Raw genomic sequence first — 21,585 nt, forward strand, 5'->3', positions numbered from 1 at the left:
GAAGAATAAAATAATAAGAATAAAGTAATTCTCAGGCTAATTATTGGACCACTAAGTTGAATAGCAATTCCTATTGCTTCCACATAAGAGCAACCCAAGAAATGTATTATAAAGGATGATTTATTTAACAACTTAGTTAAATATTATTAAAGCCCCAATCAAAATCATATAATTTTGAGAGAGATGTTACTCCCCACTGGTTTCACTTCAGATTCTATGCATTTGTCATTTGGCATAAAGCATTATCTTTCGCAGTAATTATTCGTTCTCTTTATAGAAATGATTTTAAAACATGAATTATAGAAGCTCCAGTGTTCTGGTCTTCGTCATGCAATGACTGAATCCCTGGTAAAAAAACTTGTTCTATTTCAAATATGTAGTTAACTTTGAACTTCACTCATATAATAACTGTAATTAGTTAAGTTTCAAAAACCTTGAGAAATAACCACCAGCTTCTAAAAGCTAATCCAATTATTTTAAAAATTCATAACTTCACAATCATGGTCAGATACTACTTCACAAATGCAACCCGGAAAATTCAAACCTTTAACTTCATTTCAGCCAGAGTTCTCGATAATTTTGAATTGCCCAGCCCTTTTCCCCAGCTTCTAAAGAATCTGGAGAGAGATGGTAGAGAATGTTTTTCGAACTACTACCCAAGATCTATGAGGACAGATGTTGGCTGGAGAATTTTGTGAGTACTGTTCTAATTCCAATACCAAAAAAAGAGAAAGCTGTACAATGCAGAGATTTTAGGACTACTAGTCTACGATCGCACGCAGTCAAAGTGGTACAGAGGATATTAATCAGAGGATTGGAGGCTAGAGCAAATGAGTAACTATTTGGGCAAAGATCAGTTTGGTTTCGGAAAAGGAAAGTCAACTTGTGATGCAATAGCAATATTGAGGTCCTTGGTAGAGAGGAACCTAAAATATGACCCAAGACATGTATGCCTGCTTAGTGGATTTTGAAAATGCATTTGATAAGAGTGGATTGGGTGAAGTTTATATTCTCAAGAAAATAGAAGTAGATTGGAGGGATAAGTGACTCATTCATTTATTTTACACCACCCTGGCTGCACAAGTGAGGTTAGAGGATGGAGAATCTGGGAGGGCAGGCAATGGCCAAGGAATGAGGCAAGACTTCTATTAGTTCTGCTTTTTAATGTGTATGCCTAGGAGATGTCAAGAGATGCATAGGATGAGTTGGTAGCTAGAGTAAAAGTGAGAGGAATGTTAAAATGAGTGAGTGATCAGGCGTTGATTAGCCAGTCAGCAAGGGGGCTGAAGGTTCTAGTGCATGTGTTAGACAAGCATTGCGAGGAGCATGGCATAAGGATTAATCAGAAGAAACCTATGGTAAGCAGTTATGTAAAGAATCGAAAGCTAGGAATGTTAAAATCAAGGTAAAAGTGGTTGGAGAAAAACTTGAGCAGGTAGAGCAATTCGACTACATGCTTGGGCAGCACATCAGAGGAAAACGGATACAGTAGTAAGGGCATCAGGAAGAGAATAGTGTTAGCAAAGGAGGCATTCATGACCAGGAAGGAGCTTATGAGAAGATTGTTCCGTAAGAGTTAAAAGAAAAGGTTAGTGAAGAGTTTGACCTGGAGTGTAGTGCCTTACCATGAGGAAACGTGGACACTTAAGAAGGAGCACGAGAAAAGATGGGAGCCATTCGAGACTCGGGTGTGGAGAAGAATGAAAATGCTGAAGCGGACGGAGAGGAAGAGGAACAACAAAGTGCTGGACATGGTGGGTTAGGAGAGGCAGCTTCTAGACAAGATACGGAGGAAACAGGAGATATGGATGGAGCGAGTGTTTAACGGGGAGGGGATGTTGAAAACAATGTTAGAAAGTAGAATTTTAGGTAAATGAGGGAGAGGAGGGAAGAGAATAAGATATTAAGGTAGAATGAAAGGGATTATGCCTCATTGTGAAATTGAACATGGAAGTACCTGAAGGAAGGGGAGGCTACCATTATTGCTCTTAAATTCTCCATGGAAATCTACTTTAATCAGCAGAATACTTTTTAATACCCTTTACCCGGCAACAAAAGATTCAAGCAGCATGTCTTTGTCAGCATAGTCAATGCCATCTCATCTGCCATGGATGACTTCGATAATAAGATACTATTTAGGTTGGGGATAATTTTTTCAATGGAGTGCCAATCACCAGATATCAACTCATATAGATAAATGACAAACCACTACGCCATCATACCTGACCAAATTAATATAAATAATCACAATTTTAAAGATCACAGTTGCAAGTATTGACAGTTAGCGATGAAATATTTAACCTGTGTCATCTGAAGGTTTACAAATCTGTCCAATGTAGTCGATGCAACCACTCGCCTTAAGAAATCAAAGTGGATTATCTCACTATAGAGAATAGTTTTGAAAAGAATTCACACTAGATTAAATGGAAAAAACAACCAAAATTTAGATTAAAAAAACTTTCAAAATTACATTGCATGAAGTACCTCTCTCACATGAAAAAAAAAATCAATTTACACACATAATGCACTCTTCTTTACATTATCATATCAAAACCGGAGAATAAGCGGCAATACGCAAATTTCAATTTGATGGTTCCACACATGCATATAAGTGAAGAAATTATAAGGAATAAAAAAACTTTTTCCCTGTTAAGAAGAAAATTCTACACTGCACTGCTGACACAGGTTTCATAGTCAACTTTTTCACAGTATTCCCAACACAAAGAGATGTAAATTAACAGCACTACTTCCAGGCTCTAAAAACTCCAAATAGGAATCACCTCAGCTCATAATAGAAATCAATGAAATACGAAAGTCACTGAACAGTTGTCCCTTACTATAGGTTGCTGAGTGTACACTTTGGTTATCAGTGTTTACCTCAGAGTAGTATGGTAGTTGTGCCATCCTAATGCATTTCCTAGCACAATCCTCAAATACACTCTTACTCTTAACAACAGGTCAAGTCTCACTTATAATTAGGCTAAAAGTCTGAGGTAAGAACCCAATGACCTTGGGCTCAACAAAATTCAGCATAATGTCCTGTGCAGACAATTCTCTTGGCAACCATCATGTTTTGGGCAAGACACCCACACAAGAGTCAAGATACTGTAAGATATTGTAATACTAAGTAGGTATTGGTAGAGGATAACGTTGTCTCCCTCTTATTTTGAACACTTTTGGCGATTAAATGACTCATATGAAATTAACTCAAAACATATGTTTTTAAGATAAATCTGATCTTTTGGACAAGTCATTCAAGTACCTCTCCGCATCACTTTCTGGAGAAACACAAAGAAAGACTGCCAGAGATACAAAAAGGAATGTGCACTTGTACCATGAACATGGAATTACAAATTTTCTTCTACCTACAACAGCTGGATGGAAGAATAACTGGAAAATATGGATTAGGAAACCAAAATTAAAGAGGATAAAGGCTACTTTAATTATGCACAGAATACTTGATAGTGCCTGACAGCACATTATTCAAAAATCCTATGAAAAGCAAATACCTTTGGAAAATGCCTGGAGAATTTAAAGGATTCCAGATTAACTACATTCTAGTAAAAACAAAGATTCAGAAAGCAGGTGAAAGACTGCAAAAGAAGTCCTCAGGAGAGGAAGAGCTGCCAAGAAAAATCCATGGATCATGCATGAAGTCTTAGAACTCATTGAAGAAAGATGAACGAACAAGAATAGAAAAATGGAATGACAACAACAAGAAAATTAGTGATGAAATAAATTCCTTAGAGAGGAAATCTTGAGAGATGCGAATAAAGAATATCTGCGAGGATGCTCAAAAAAATCTTTCCCTTCGAAAAGTAGAAGCTACATATAGTGTACAGAGGAACTACTTCAAGGAGAACAGTGCCACAAAGAACAAGAAAATTTGATAGAGATCGAATACAAAAAATGAAGAGATAGAAGGACCTGGAATAATTACATGATAGAAATATTCTTTTACCAAATACAATTGAATAATAAAGTAAAATTGAAAAAATATGAAGCGGGAGCTTCAATTTTAAAGTCTGAATTTGACCCCGGACCAACACATTACTAATTGCATCTGGAATTGACAATGTTCCCACAGATCTTATTAAAAATGCAGGGGAGGAGACATTGACTAATCTGCAACAGGAAAAATACCGCGAATCTAAGAGAAGAAAATCATCTTCCCTAGTCTCAAAATGAAGAGAGTGGATAAGTGTAAAGATTTTACAACCATTAGCTTGACGACACATATGTTGCAGTTATTAACAAGGATCATAACAGGAGAATAAAATAGAAAGCAGAGGAGTGTCTGGATGAAGTCCAATACTGATTTAGGAAAATCAAGGGCACAAGACACACAATATTGGCCATTGAGCTGATAGTAGAGAAGAGAACGGAGAAGAGCAAACTGACATTTATCACATTTGCGGACTTGGAGGAGGCTTATGATAACCTAAATTGGAAAGCAATGCTTGCCATCCTGAGAGAAGTTGGAGTGTCCTCCAATGAATGGAGAATTATCCATAATTTACATAAAAACCAGTGATTAAATCTAGCAAACCTATGATTAAATCTGAGTGACAAAAACTAGCTGTGATTATATCAGGACCCAGCAGTAAAGAAGCGAGAATAAGAAAAGGAGTTGGACAAGGGTGTGCTCTGTCACCAGTAACTTCTAATGTTTTCATAAAGAAAGCTACCAATGAAATCAAAGAGGAAAGCATAACAGTAGGGACCAGGCCACAAATAAAAATTCACAAGAAAATCAGCATGATCCTGTTGCTGACATAATGGAATGAATACATCAATAAAGTCAGTGTTTTAGACATCAGATTCTAGCCAATAAAAATATCATGTTAAGTGTGAAATAGCCATAAAGAATCTCAAATGTGAGGCAATCTGATAATTGCATTGTGGAAAAAATTGTGAGCAGTAGAAAGCGCATTCCCATCCACTTATCATTTTTCTCACATCCTATCGATAATCATCTTGGCTGGTTATGGCCCTTGTTTGCAAAAAGTGTAGAAATTGCATTTACTTTTTTTTTTTAAATGGGACACATCAGCGGTCGCTAAACATTACGCCTCCAGCCCTGGGCATAACATAATGTTTAACGCTATTCGGGTATTGGCGAAGACAGAAGAATATCATCCACGTCTTATACGTGAATCCGTCGAGATAGCGAAAAGGCCAAACAACTTCAATAGGGAGGATGGATATAACCTCAGCCGCATATGGAGAGGGTTCCTGGCCCAATCTAATGACCAACGGCTATCGCCTTCCGTGAATATTCAAATCGGGTCAACAATGGGTTAACGAAACCTATATAAGCTCGGGATGAGAACGGTTTCCCTCCCATTCTCTTGAAAACGCTCCCAATAGGAGTGAAACATAGAGCAGATAATATTACCTACGCAGCATTTCCTATAAGCAACAACCAACAATTGCATTTACTATTGATAATTTTGAATTCATTTTTAAGCACTATATGCATCACAAAATTCACCTTAGAGTCAGAAAAACAGGCATGACACAAATTAAAATATACAATTTGTATTCATGTTAACATTGGCCAACCATCAGAATGGTGAGTTCCCTCCTGGTGGAGTTAATGTTACAATTCCTTTAGATTTTCCAAATTTTTCCACTCCCCATTCTCAAATATTCCATTTTTGATTGATCTTTTTTACTGTGTGGTACTAACCGTAATAAAAAACTGTAAGTGCTAACTCTAAGTCACATTCATCTTTGAATACTCAAAACAGAATTGGAATTACAGCGCAGTAGTAGTCTACAAAATTGGTCAATATTCAACTAGCACACGAACAGTCTCAAAAGTTAATTCTACCCATTAATAAATGATTCAAATATTATTCCAAATATCACACAATTTTTGACACATTACAGTGGGAATTCTTAACACTTATTGAATGAGATTTCAAAATGTTACACAAGCTTCGTCGGTGCACTATGCATCCAATTTTATACCAATTTGTTGTAATACTACTTTGAACTTGATAATGTTGAAGTAACTGCTAAACCCATCATGCGCCAATAATTTAAGGGGTAAATCGAGCAACGTCCCATTTAATCCACAATTATTTTCAATGTATGAGAAAAATCTCATTCCAGATTCTAGATTTACAAATTAAAGCAACAGAAAATTGAGAGCACTGAATGCTTTACTCAGTCGGAGAGACATTTTAAAAAGTGACCATTTTAAAAACTTAAAGAGGAATGAAAAGTCTAAAAAACAAGATTCCCAGGAGCAAATAAATGGCCTGGCAAAATGAAAATCTGAATGAGGGTTGAGAGACAGGAACAGGTACACATCGTCCGGGTGGATTCACACTGAGTGACCTTGATCTACGGCGGAAAGGCTACAGAGGATGGGATAGCGGAGAGAGGAGGTTGGGAAGCAATCAAAGACAAAAAGTTAACAGCAGACACAATGCTGGCGACGCAATGGACAGGGGTAGTAGGAGAGGAAATAAAATCCGATACCAGGCCGCCACAACACCCCTCTCTTCCATCCTGCGTGCAAGCATTGTTGAGTCGGCGGTCAAGCTCGACGGAGTCATTACAGCTTGCGCTCACGAACCGGAATAATAGCTCCATCCGTGAAGAGACAAGATGGAAAAATCCTTCCACGCTGATCCCGACTTAAAGGGAGAACGAAGAGCAAAAAGCAATCGCTCAATAGCCAAGCCAGAAAGCAAGTCTCGAAGTCTCTTCTACGCGATGGCGAGAATTAATACGACAGAGAAATTTACGGAAAATTGCGGCAATATATGAAAAGAATGCCACTGCAATCGTAAAAGAATACCTCCGAGTTAGAGTTTAAGTCTAAAGCACGTAGATTAATGCCCGATTAGCGGCGAAATTTTACAAATCAATGATTTAAAGAACCACAATTTTAATAACCACTAAGAGTCCCGAACTAAATTAAATGTCACTCAGATAAGAAACTTATATGGTAAGTTTCCGTAATTTTCAAAACAACAAACGAGGTCCTTGACTAGTGCAATAAGAGTGAGAAACTCGATGAATACAAAAAAACTCATTTTTAACTGTGATTAAAAAAACAATAAGAACCTAACAAAACATGAAGACTTTTACGATACATAAATTCACGATTCGGTCTGTTAAAATATGAAAAAGAGTATCCAGCGGTATTTAGAATTGTGTTCAAATATTTTAAAAATGCATGGGAACACCCTGAGACCCGCTGCCACATAAACAGTGCTTACACCAATGATGGATCACATTATTCAAAAGAAACAAAAAGTGTATGAAAAGAGACGAAAAAGATAAATACCCAAAGGCTTCGGCGGTGTTTCCTTTCGCATCGCTCATTATGCCGTGAAAGGGTCGCTAAGAAAAGGTTCGTGTGAGCGCTAAAGAGGCAGGAAAATAAGCGTAAACAAAGAACGCCCATCATATTGGCAAACATGCTTGAAGACGCCCGCGATGACTCGTGCAGTTCAAAAGGGGGGCGGGGAAGGGAGTAAGCCAGAGAGGGTGGCGAGAGGGAGACGGTGGGCGTTGGGGGGTGAAAAAGGTGGGTAATTGCAGAGGGGGGCTCGCCGCTTCGCGCCCCACCACGAAGCCAGGCGGTCGTCGCGGCGAGCAATCGCCGATTGCATCACATATTTATTCCATGGGCTATACGTGCGAGAGGAGCAAGTGGCACCGAAGCGAAGCCTGATGGAGGCGGAGTGCTCTTGCTCCACTTCGGAGTATCGCAGCCCTCGCAAGGGCAGGGAGAAATATGACAGCGGAAAACATGAGAAGCGGGAGAATAACACGAGAAGGAAAGCTAATGCTGCAAAAGCCCTATCCCTTGAGACTAGTACCTGGATCCATAATTAATAGTGACCATCAAACAAATCATAGAAACATAAGAACAATAGATTCATAGAACATAAATCATAGATTCTATTAAGTCACATATTTAGCCTTCCATTCAAGGCTAAATATGTGACACACATTTCTACTGGTATAACTCTTCAGCATGAAAATCAGGAGGGGTATATAATACACCTGAAAACGATGACTAGCTATCGAAAATTGGGTTGCATGTTACAATTTGGTAGGTTCGTTTTTGTTTTCTCATTCTTTTTGTAAAATTCATCTCATTTCACCGCGAGTAAAATAATATTAGCCGTACAGGGATAAATAGGGAGATAAAAGCTTCCTCGTAACCCTAAAACGTGGAATGCTAACTCTTGATTCTCTAAGGTCTCCGAACCCAGTCCTATAAATGATTCTGGCACTCATTCCAGCTCTTGAGGGGGTTTCTTTTCCTCACAACTCGGCGAATTTCCTTTAAATTTCAACGGGTTGCAGAATTGGACATTTCTACCCTGAGGCCCCGAACGCTGGCGGCGCACTCGAGATGTAGCCTAACGAGAGTGTTACACGAGTGCAGGGGTTGTTGGATAGAGGAAAGGCGAGGGGGGGCAGAAAGGACGGGGGAGGACTTGAATGCGAGGGTGGAGGGAACCAAGGGAGACTGGCAGGCCTGAGGAGAGAGAGAGAGAGTGGTGCGGGGGGCGGGGGTTAGCATTGGAGAAGGGCAGAAGCACCACTTCTCGAGAAACCCACGGGGGGAGAAAAGGCCGGCGCACATGCGCAGAGAAACGGCAAGGAAAGGCAACAACAACAAGCGAGATAAGGAACACGGTGCTGGGAGTAGGTCCTCTCCATTTCGTAAGGGTTCATAGTCCAAGTCCGCAATCGCAGGATTGTTTTCATGCACTCAACTCTTCAATTAGCATTTTTTTCATATATACGAACGAATTCTCTCTCACATCCTCGATAACTTGTCGTACATAACTCATTCGAGGAGTAGTAAATATTACCAAAAATTCAGACGAACAGGTCCGTCTCTTTACTTCATACACGGCGCCTAGGTGGAATGCAATACCTTTAAGCAATAATGAATCTGGGGTCTAATATTCATAAACCAGTGGGTTTTATGTATTCATAAATTATTTTCACAGTTGAAATCGAAGCTTAAGAGACACCATAAATATGTCCATGTTTTCAATTTATCCCGGAATTACGGAGGGGAGCTCCCCCCTCAATTGGCCACTACTAACGAAAAGAGGTTGAAATTTATCTCAACACCAAACGCTACAATGAAATGTGTAAAACCTAAGAACCTGAATAAATAATCACTCTTTCTCGATTTTGCTGAATTGCCAGCTGAATACACAATGTATAAACGAATAAGATCTTTGAGAGAAAGAGCTTTGCCTATAAAAGGAAATTTTCTACAATGATGCACCCAAGGTCTAGGAAAACAATACGAGTTCATTATTTCACAAAAAAATAATTTAATCCACCACATTTTCACTACACATATTTTCTAAGGAACTGCATTGTTCTGCTCATCCTTTGGTATGCACATCATCTTGAAATTTAACTTGAATTCATTTCCATTTCGAAAAGAATACAAGCTATATGCCGGATTAATACGGTGTTGCATTTCGCCCGACGCATGAGCGAAACGACGGCAAGCGAGAGGACAACAAACATGGTCTGCCTGTATCCCGTCTCAGCTGGCGTCGTGGTTCCCGATGCGGAGAGAGAGATAGAACGAGATGGAGGGAAGGGAGCCACGAAAAGCTCAAGAGGTCACGGAGAACGAGAGCAAATTCGCCAAGGGGTCAGAAGGAGTGAATATGATCTATGGGGGTGGGCACGCTGCTCTCGATAAAACTCGCGTCCAGGTAGCATCGCTGCGAGATGGAGTTTGAATGAAATGCTCGCAAGAGGAAGGAGAACGCGAAGGAGGGAGGGAGATGAACGGAACGCCAGAGAGTTAGTTGGTTGGCGAGTATTTTCTCGGGAAAAAAAGGGGGAAGCTTTTCCGCGTAACGTAACCGGAGCGCTGGGTGAGCAAAACGGGGGGAAGAGACATTCAGCGAGAAAAGAGAGAGAGAGAGGGAAAAAAATAAAAGAAGAAATTACTACGGATGTGGAGGGGAACTGTCGCGCCGAGGGGGATCGAGGAGAGGCCCTCCGCGTAACAGAGACATTAAAACGGGGCTGCTTGCTCGCTTGCTTGCTTACGAGTGAGTGCAAAAGGTAGTACACGGGGAAGGGGAGTAGTTGAAGGAGGAAACGGGGCTCTTCGCAGTGGCAAAGTGAAGGGTAAGGTCACAAAAGATCGCGTGGATTTGTACAGGAGTGTGCCGAGGAATAGGGAGTCGAAACGAGGGAACACGAGGGGGTCGGTGTAGTGGTTGCCCGAAGGGTTGGGGAGCGGCGAAAGAGATTGGCGATGGGCTAAGGTGAGGGAGAAGGGGGAGGAAGGGGCGCGATGCGTGTTGGGAGAGGGGGGAACGGTGGATGGATGGTTGCGGGGGAGTGGGTGAATGCCAACGGAGCTATAAGGGCGGGTAGGGGTAGCGAGGAATCGAGGGGAAGGTTGGGGGGTTGTGGAGCGGCAGGAGGGGAGGAAAGAGAGAGAGAGTGTGGAAGGTATAGGAGCAACGCCCGCGGCACGATCAATAGGGGAAAACAGCAGTTAAGCACGTGAGGTTGGCTTGCGTGCCTCAGATGTGGAGGACCGAGTGCGCAGGCATGGATGTCGGGCTCGCTTCACTGAGCCGCCGCCGCCGCGGGGTGACGACGTCTTGCACGGGAAAATCCTCGAAAATTCGCCCACTCACTCGCCCTCTCCTCAAACCCGAGAATGATTAACACTATTTAAGCGGCGGAGCACGTCGCGGGAAAGGGGGCCGAAGGATCCGCTTGCATCGCGAAACCTTCGGGGATGTCTAGTTAGTGGAGAAAACCAACACCGAAAAAAAAGAGTCGCGAAGCACTTCCCGCAAACCACACGAGAATAATTACACTCTGTAGCAGAGGAGGAGAACGTGCCAAGGGGGCGAGAAAGGAGGAGTAGGTCGGAAAAGTGCATATCGATCGGTGTCCCCAGTGGAAAAAACCGAAGAGTATTTTAAGACCAGCACGCTCATTTCCGAGAACGTATTTTTTTCCTCCCATTCGTCAGTTTCATTACCGTAATGCGTTCTCCGCTTGTGAAAAATTTAATGACGAACAATAATCCAATTTTTTGTTAATTTTTTGCTACGCGGGAGAACACGCGCCGGGATCTCGGATTCTGAGAAAAAATGAACGCGTTAACGAACTAAAATACAAAGAGTCCTCCAGCTCGATGGATAAATACGACTCGCTGTCTCGCACGTACTTTCTATTGAGAATCGATAGCAACACCAGAAGAAATCTTCCTGCAAAAATTGGAGTGAAGGGGCTATGTTATCGGTTCTTGTGCTTTAAATGTGAGATATTCCATCAATAAAATATCAAGCCAGTACTACATCCAATATTCAACCAATACCCACTGTAAACACGAGCAGAGATGATAAAAGAAGATGAGCAACAACAGCCGAACAAAACAGCACCGAAAGAGAACGGTGGATTGGACAAGATGTGACCAAACATACTGCTTCCCATGGAAAATCGATCCCCAGCAAATCCACAAAAGCGCACACCTGAGCCGATAGCGGTGGCGTAGAGAAAGGTCGCATATTCAAGGCCACCTACCAGTCAGCCACGACAACGGGATGTCCCCTGATGAAAAAAACGCGTATCCTTCCTTCTGGCAGTGGTAGGGGGAGGACAATGGGGGAAGGCGAAAGGAATCGATCGGTGAGAGCCGTTGCACTACGACGCCGAAAACACAAACATTTCCCCCACAACCTCAACCACCACACTCAACTAGAAGGTCTCACAGCTGCTGAAGATGATGATAACCAACACATGGACACAATATATCCAGAAACACACTGAGACACACTCTCCAGGAAGACTCTTCGTCCACCAAAAGACCGAAGCACCGGAAGGGTGTCTGGAAACCAAAAGAAGCAGCCGTGGAGACGTTCCTCCGGTGCGTACTCTGTCGTATCGGATGGAGGACCACCCACTCGTCAAGTCGCACGTGCCTTCGGCTGTCAATCAAACGGCATATAACCTCCCGCCGACAAGCTCCGCCCTACAGAAAGGGCCCTCCCACCCACCTGCCAGATCCGGAGGAGGACGTCGCCACCCACACCACTCGTATCCCCCGGCGGCGGCGGAAGGAACATGCAGCGTCTCCCGCGAGACTACACCTACGGCCGACTCGCCGCTACTTCAGCCTCCGAGGAACACGCGGAATCTCCCGCGGCCCTCACTCGGGGCTCGCCGTCCAACGCGAGGAAGACGCAAGGAACAGAAGGAGAACGCAGACACGGATGAGGCGTGAGGCACACGCGGCGCCGTCAGTCCTGCGACGAGAAACCCTTTTTCCCGCCGCACCACCGCCGCGAGAGGGTAAACACAAACGGTCACGGCGGCGCATGTGGCCGCGAAAAGGGGCGGGGCTTGTCCGCGCCTCCCCTCCTCCTCACGGCGGAGGAAGAGGAGGAGTAGCCGGAAGTTTAAGTGCGGAAGGAGGAGGAAGCTACCTCTCTCTCCCTCCACGCTATCTCTCTCTCTTCGTCCCTCTCAAGGATCGATCGCCCTCCAGCCGGCAGACAGCCTGGCTCCACGGCCAGCTCTTCTCCCACTTCTTCGTCCCGACACAGCCTCCGGACCCTATGGACCCTTTCCCGTCCTCTCCCCACAGCCCCGAAATCTTCTCCCCACCTTCCTTCCCCTGGAACTCCTTTCCCCCCGAGGTTTCGAAACTCATTGACGACGGCAGCGGAGTGGCCGACCGCCAGGCGCTACCGCTCAGGCCAAGCCCCCATACCCACGCCAGCGCCCTCCAACCATCCTCCTCCTCCTCCTTCACCACCACAACAGGTGATCGGTAATTATGAGGCTTCGATGGCCACGTGATGAGCACGGCAGAAGAGGAAGAGGGCGGAAGGCAGGGGGATAAGAGGACGGATCAAGCGGTGAGGAGGAAGATTGGTTTGCAGTTTCCTCCTCGCCGGGTGGTTGTCGTGACCAGAATGCCACACAGTCGCTCTTTCTCCCCGAACACCAACCACCACCACCACCAACGCCCCCTTTTACAATCTGCCTCACCCTCCCCTCTCTCCCTTTCCGTCCCGGCGTCGAATGCCCGAGTGGCGCCAAAGTCTGCCCCCTTGCACTGCGCCCGCCGCCCCCTCACCCTACCGACACACCGTCCCGCGTAATGTACCCACCTCCCCACCGAGCCTTTCACCTCCCCATCCCGTCTTTCCCACCCGCTCGTCTCCCCACCCGCTCGTCCAATGATTGTGGCAGTGAGCGATGACTCACCGACACCTTCCTACACCCCGAATCCCTCACGGAAAGGTTGCCAATCCATACGGTACACGAACATATTACGCCCACGAGCCGGGAAGGATGGGAGCCTTTTCGCGTCGCCGAAACCCTATCACGTAATCAAAACAATGAAAAGAAAGCATAGTAGCCCAAAAAAGGCTGTCATGCTAATGCACACGAAATGTGAGTCTTCAAGATAAGCTCTTTCCAGTAAAAAAAATAATATCACGAATTATTCGCGAAAATTATTGACGAAATCACACAAATACGACTGAAAATAACCAAAATGGTAGAAAAATTGGAAAATGGCACATGTATGGTTTCCATAATTCCCTAAAAAGGGCACTCCTAAATACGAGACCATTAAAAAGAAAAATTAACCTTAAGGGAGTATTTCAAAAATTAAGATGACTACCGAAGAAACAAAAAAATACCAAATGTCGGAAAATACTCCACAAAGCCGGCAACGTTCCGCGACTAAAAATTTTAATACTAACACACATGGATGAAAATAGGTAGCAAACTAATCACGACAGATGAAAGATTTATTTTTTTCGCAAAAAACATCGAGCACTTTAAGCCCTCTAAATTTAATGAAAAAGATAAAAAGTGGAGGACGGTAGGAGATGGAAAATCTTAATACGACCTTAAAATAGGAAATAGGATGCAAGTTATCATACACGACATTAAAAACAAACTTTTAACGTAGCCCCAAACGTAGAAGGATGCTAGACAAAACATGCTATTCAAAGGAGCCGAAAAAAGCTAGAACTAGAACTAATGAATAACCGTCTACATAAATATTACGTACAATCACTAAGTATTATAACAGTAAGAAAATTGTTCCGGGTTATGTTTTATGAGCGCTATCGATAAGAAAAAACTTTTTTTAAGAATTCGAGTGCAATGGGTAGCAAAACTTCGATATTTCCATAATCCTCAGGGCACAACACCAGTTTAAACGACGTATAAGTATTTACTGATGCATTGATTTCCGCAAATAATGACCTTTTGGTAGCACATTTTCTCTATTGTTGTTCATAAAGGCCGTCATACACGGGCCACGAAATTGCACAAACTGACGTGTGTACGAAGGCGCAGTCAAAATTGCATCGTGTGAAGTGGTGAATTGCTAGAACGTATGCGAGAATGGATGGATAAGAGATGACAAAAGAGCACGAAGAGCACGTTCTAATTTCGTTCGTGCATTGGCGCAATTTCACGCCAACATGAGAAATTAATGCAGTTCTAACCAGAGCAATTACGTGCCCAATGTAAAACGGCCTTAAGAATGAGACTATTTGAGAACAAGTAAAAGAAACGAAATGACGCGTTTACCAGCTGTAATTCATTTATAAGACTACAGGTATGAAACTCAAGCACAAAAGAAGAGACTCTCGCGCATCCTGAGGAGGCATTCGCTTCAAACTAAATATGGAAACCGTCACGGAGCGCGAATCATCGGATTTTGAACGGAGCAAGGATGTAAATGTGACCGCAGACTATTTTGTGGTTCCGAAAAATAGGAATGATCTGAAACTTGGTAATTGCTAATTACATTTCAAAAGTGGAGGGTCTAAATAATTAAGGCGCTAGTTGCAGAAAGTTCATTTTCACATTCATTCCATTTAAATGCATTCTAGGAATTAATATTTCATGACCACTAACTAGAATCACCTTGTAACATTATATAATTTGGTCGCACTGGAGCTTATGCTAGAGAGTTTTTATCAGATGCCTTTGTAAAGCTGATCTCCTATATGTCTGGGAGGCATAGTGTATAACAGTTAAACGAAGGCACGCACGACTCCCTGGTGACCATATTATTGACTCACTCCTAGACAAAACACGATATTTATAAAACAAAGTCATGAAAAGAGAGGAAAAAGAAAAAAATCGTTCACCCCGAAGTAGGCTCGACCTTCCTGCTTGGAAGTTACATTGATTTTTCATGGTTGAAACACTTGCCCAACTCTATCACCTTCATTGATGTTTTGAAAAGTGAATCACTAATCGTCAAATGCCCTAATGATGATGGTCCAAATGCTTATCAAAACATCGGAAGAGGTGTTAAACAGGAAAGGATCTAACCCAAGACAAATGTTGTGTTTTCACAGAAAAAACAGTCCTTACTCATTTTTTAATCACATTCTCAAAAATGAATTGATATTAGTACCAATGGGTGACAATAACAAGAAACAAACAAGACGATACTTAAATTGTCACCCAACCTGTAACAGATGAAACAGCCTACAAAAACCTATCAAAAATTTTTAACAGCCAAACCCATTTGTTGGTTTAGGGGGCAGGGGCATGTACCCCCACATCCCCACCGCCAGATGCTTGAAAAAGTAGGCAAGATTTTTCATACAGCCCCGTTATCATTAAGTTCGTTTGTTCTGTATATTATGGGTTACCCTTGTGCCTGCAGTAAAACTTTAAAACATAGTAATTCATTAAAAAATTTCTCTTAAAACCTTTTAGTTTAAAAAAAATATAGTGTTGACAATGAGATGAATATGTGTGGCCCCATTGAAGAGGGTAAATTAAAGATTATGAGAACAAAGCAAAGAGTTGAGAAAAATTTTAATGAACAAGATACCTATCATGAGTATAGTAGAAAGCAGAAGCCTAGTCTGGCTAGGTCCTTTCTGGATATGCAATAAGTGGTAACACAATGAACCTTACCAATTTTGGTAAGCAAAACCAGAAGGTTCAAGGTTCATACCACTAAGAATTTACTGAAGAGATGATGTGAAGAAGGACCTGCAGAAAAGGGAGCTGAGCTGAATACAGCAGAACACAAATACAAGCATGTGGTTGACAAGGCCAAATACCATAGATCTATGTTCCTTCTAGCCACAGGATTTAGATCATAAATGAATATAAATGGGTTAAAGAAATGTATTCATCTAACAATTCTCTTGAAACAAAAATTTCTTTCAAGGAAACAGTTCTTAAAAAGGATTACCTGTATGATGTTGAAGCTGTTTCGGGTTTCCCACCGGGTGAGGTTCTCCATCTCTGCCGATGCTTCAATGGGCATGTCGTCCATTGTCATCAGGGCTGGACGACACGGCTATCAAAACGTCGGCAGAGATGGAGAACCTCACCCAGTGGGAAACCCAAAACAACTTCAACATCATCGTACACTGGGAAAACCTCAGAGCTTTCTTCAGGATTACCTGTACACTACCTCAAAGTGAATGCCTCCATGTTTGATAAAGGGTACAAGCATATTTCCAATACGACACATATTTTTGGAACACCAGTTCTCAGCATGAAGCATTTCCAGGAAAATTAATCCAAGCTTAATTCAAGTAATACCACCAGCTTTTAACATACAATATAATACGAGTCACCCACTGATGTATTTTATTTCTTCTACTGATGTATCTTCCAAATATCTAAAAGTCCAATTTCTAAGAAGCTCCTCTGGATAAAGTAAGTGTTAGATCTGAGGATACAGGTTTGAGTCCCAATCCAGGAAGATGACTCATGCACTATGAAAATGTGTCATGATGGCCAAATATTCTGAACTTATTAATGGGTAAATTAAAAATAGGACCAGCTCACATTCCTACCACCACAAATACTGCCATTCTCAACTGTTTACAATAAATGGAATGTCAAACTTTTTACTATCCAAATTCAAGGCAAATAAATCATCTACAATATTATTATGTACTTGGTATGGTATTTGAAGAGAAAGTTTTGGTACAACAGGAAGTACACTCATAAATGAGGGGTGACTGGAGAGAAACCTGCCATTAGCATGGTCAGCTTCCAAATGAAAAGGAGACCAAAAATTTACAACCCATCTGACATGGGATTGATATTCCCGCTCCACATAAAAAAAAGCCAATTCCACTTCCCAAGTAGATGAAGTATTAAAAAAAACTAGACTCAATTTTCATACGAGGTGTAGCAAGTCTTTTTTAGATAATGCCATTATGTCTCAAGGGTTTAGATATTGTATTATGACTTCCCCATGGACAGTATAACGGCCAATGCCTTTGAAAAACTGAGTAACTCTTTCCACTCACTCATAGCAGTTTTTGACAAATCGGCAGCTTTCTTTTGTACTTTTATGTTCATAGATTATGTATTTCTGAGCCGGATTCAATATGCTCACTGTGTATTCAAGGCGTGGCTTGACTACTGCGAAATACCACCTCTCTTTCAAATCATCCAAAAGCATTCTAGGTACTCCAGATTTGTTTGTTGTTTATGACTGACAAGAAGAACCGCCTCAGCATTTGGAACCGTGCATCTATCATTAGCATCGCCGCAGAAACCTATGCAAGAATGATGGAGAACCGGTAGTTTCATTCATTGCACAAAGCTTATCACCTTACTGATTTCCAAGCATGAAAATGATAAGATGATATGCATAGTTAACCAGTGTCCCAGCCCCATTTTCAGTTTCTATAGGGGGAGAAGAGAGGAAAGTCCTCCTCGTTTACCTCCAAAGATAGAGAATAGAAAAATATATTTGGCTTGAAACAGAAGACCCTTTTCCTTGTCATCTATCAGGTGTATGAATACTCAAAATGAGAGTCCCTTAACCTCCACAAACTGCTTACACTCAAACACTCAAAAGGTGTGTTAGCCCTTTTAGTGAGGCAGGCCGATATATCAGCTTTTGCCGCTTCGGCAAAAAGTGCAGCGGGCCAATATATTGGCTCTTATGTAGTCCATTATTTAATTCCCTATAACTTATTATATTAGATTTATATTTCAGAAAACGTAAAAATATTTTGTCAACATTAACCAGTTTAACCTCATCAATTAAAAAAACTGTACATGGATATGTAATAAAATAGCTTTGTATTGTTTTTTTCCTAGTTGCTATATTTTATTAAAATACCCTCCGCATTTCTCGCTAGTACCCCAGGAAGAAGGATAGCACCCAGAGGGTTAAATGCTGCAAGGAGGAGAGCTTGAATTCTCCTCCTCTACAGCATCATCACATGCATATAGACACCAGTGGTCAAAGAAAGCAGTAGAGAGGCGACGGAAGAGATAAGAAGCCAAGGAGGAAACTCTCCACTGCTTCTGTGCAGCAGTGAAAATAGTTAGGGGCTCTTAGACAGAGGTCCAAGGTCAGCAAGAGTTGAGTCACAGATAATGAAAGAAGGTGGACCTAGATGGTGATCGTTGAACAACTTTCTGACAGCAGTACCAATAACTGTGGTGGAGCTCTGAGCTCACAATTAAAAATACTGCTCTGGATTTAAAGATTACTTTGATCCTCCTGTTAACCATGCAGGACCCATTACTGTCTTCCGTCAATTTCCACTTCACCTCTCTACAAAACTAAAATTGATTTGTGAATGACAAATCTAGTCATATGATAGCGGTATAAATGTCTGTACGTGTGATATAGCTACTTATAGGATGTATGTATGTAAAAAATAATACTGCCCTTCAAAGGCATTCACAATATTCCAATTAAATTAATTCACCAGTTTAACTAAGTGGGTCACCAAAGGAAAATTAATGAAGACGACACTGTTGTCAACTACAAGTGCTATAAACCCCCTGTCAAACAATTCAGACAAATTTTGCCAAACAGGTCCTCAGACTAGGGCAGTCGAGGCTGAAATCCTTTAGAGTTCTGGGTACATTTCAGTGAATTATACCCAGTACCCTATCCTCAGTAATTTCACAAATTATTCTGCAGGCATCCTCAGCTGAACAACTAGCAGGTTAGGTGGTTAAATTGTGTTGGTTCTAGCAACACATATGGCCAGAACCTGAAAGTAACTTGAGTAATAATTAAATTAGGTATACTTTATGCGTATTTGTTTTCTCTACGGTATTCATGATTATAAACCTTTGAAGATCACTAACTGTCAAACTTCAAGTCATTCAAATGCAATAATTATTAACAGCAGTCATACCATTTTTCCCCTTTCATCTCACCTCTGTAAAAAAAGTTCGCAAGAACATAGAAACATAAGTAACAAAGTAAAGGCCCAAATGAGCGCTAGCCAAATAATAGTCCTTACGTGGATCCATTGTTTCGAGTGGCTAACGGATTTTATGAGCCTGCAAGTTAAGGTATCCTCCTTACAAGGGTTCGAAGGCTAAATGCATTTTTTAAATATATGACATAAAAATATCAAATCTAATAACCCAATGAGAGGTCAGTCATTAACTCTTGGACATTAATGAATAAAACTTTGATGGAAAGATATTAAGCTTAGTAGTATCAACAATACATGCTTGGACATGGGTGTGAAATATATCACCACTTCATATCAGTGAATACAGACAATTTGAGAGGACCAAACCCGCCAAATTTTGGGGACATTCTTAAAATCAAATGCTCAGTTTCCCTCAAAGTTTCACTGAAATACGTTAGAAAGATAAAGTCGTTTACTTATTTTAGATAATTACAGATACTGGCCCTACAAAATAATGTGCACTATATTTACTTCACAAATAAATTGTTTAATGAAAAAATAATGTCTTCTATGAATCATCACCCGAATTTCTACAAATACAATCATCTAATCGGTAAATATTTTTCCTATCTTCAACGCAGATTAGCTGTAAGTACTCCTATAATGTTGAAATTTAATGCGTGGTTGGAAATTTCAAAATATTGACAAAACATTCAGTGAAAACAAACAAGTCAGGGGTGTAGATGTTTCCAAATGCAAATACAAGCTACCTATACTAGGTCGACGATGACAAATGTCTTCAGTTTGGGAGGAAAAGTCTGCGCTACTAAATTAGATAACTAATAGTTAAGATTAAGATAATTTCTTTTACTCACCATGTTTACACTATGCAAAGCCGATATTTATCTTGCCCATGTTTATACTGGTTCATATCCGCTTCCTGTAGGTTGCAGCGCTGTTGCGCTGCGCAAACTCGAATGAATTCGCGCCAATTTTAAACTGTAACATCCGTAATACGTACTGTTAGATACATTTTCTGATAGCGTCATGAATTGTAAAATGTAATGCAGTTGAAATTCTTATGATAACTAATTATTTTAGTTATATTATAAATCTGTGGGATACCGCCTTTTTCCCTGTCCAACAGTATTTGAATAAAACCACATCCACAATATCTATTTGTGAGGCAAGGGGCCGCTACGTCATTATTCTGTCAGTTTGAGGAAACTGATAAATTAACAAAATAGTCCTAACAACGTATTTTCTAAGGGGCTTCACAGAAAATAAATGAAGTACGGTGTAGGACCATCCTTACTCTGCGTGTATGACATAGGCGGATCTAGGGGGTGGGGGGGAGCACGGGGGCACAAAATCCTGGATACGGCCTTGCTTGTGCCCCCCCTCCCCCCCAGAAAGAAATTCTGGATCCGCCCCTGGTGTAGGACATGGATGATTGACTGAAAAGCCAGGAGGAGAACATATGGAAGCTCAGGAGTATTCACAACTTAACAAAGGAACATTTAGTTGGCATGATGCATGGGGCATGATGGCATGATGAAGACAATCGTTGAAGGACAGGTGGATGGGAAGAAGGGCAAGGGACGGCCCCGAGTTACCAAGGACAAGTTATAAAGGATGTAAAAGAGAATAAATACGTCGCAATTGCATTAATGAACAAGTTAGGGGATAAAAGAGAGGAATACAGAGCTATAGGATTGTTGACAAATGATGATGAACATTTATTTGGTGTAGCTCTCCAAATAGTTCTCCCATCTACAAATATTTTTTGTACTTACGCATGTTCATTACAAATTTTATATATATACGGAGATTATTAATTGGGGTATAAATACACAATTAGCTTATTCAAAAGTAGAAGATATCAGGTTTTTATAGTTACTGTTATCACGATTGGTAGTTGTTAATACGAAATATTTATCATTTGTATGCTGATAAGACTTGAATACCCTGCTTATCTTTGTCTTCGCTTTGAAAACGTGTCATCATTGCGAGATAAGTAAGATTGATTTGGTTTAAATTCAAGCATACTTTTTCCTACATTCTGTTGGAAAAAAGATTTGTATCTTGTTAGCACTAAGAAAAAGTAATGCATAAAGCAATATTATCAAAGCATTTCTTGTCAATCGTAAAGTAGAGGATGATCCTGTATCTGCCTCTAAGTACATTCCTTTATTCTTCCTATTAAAATCCACGGTTAGGGACATGAAAACACTTAGGAACACTCATTGTAGAAGCTTTGTCTTGGGAAAGGAAATATAAGAGGTAATAAAAATGCATTGGTGCTTTTCATTCGGGAGTAAGCGAATGAGGTACGGTATTTAATGCTCAGTGATGTTACATAAAATGGCCTATTTTAACGCGAACTTATAAGGATGGTTTTTGACGCCAA

General features: G+C 41.3%; 1 protein-coding gene across 3 annotated transcripts in view; it reads right to left on the reverse strand.

The window, feature by feature from the left end:
• Positions 1 to 20,088, reverse strand: part of LOC124158725 (adenomatous polyposis coli protein-like) — a 389,744-nt gene extending 369,656 nt beyond the window's left edge. For 2 of the 3 annotated variants that reach the window (XM_046534002.1, XM_046533985.1), the window contains exon 1: positions 20,051 to 20,088. The gene's annotated coding sequence lies outside the window, so the exon portion shown is untranslated. Of the gene's footprint in view, positions 1 to 12,041; positions 12,248 to 20,050 lie in introns of those variants that run through there. The other variant, XM_046533994.1, reaches the window with a different exon arrangement.
• Positions 20,089 to 21,585: the final 1,497 nt, after the last annotated feature.

The sequence above is a fragment of the Ischnura elegans genome, chromosome 1 (assembly GCF_921293095.1).
Source record: "Ischnura elegans chromosome 1, ioIscEleg1.1, whole genome shotgun sequence".
NCBI lineage: Eukaryota > Metazoa > Arthropoda > Insecta > Odonata > Coenagrionidae > Ischnura > Ischnura elegans.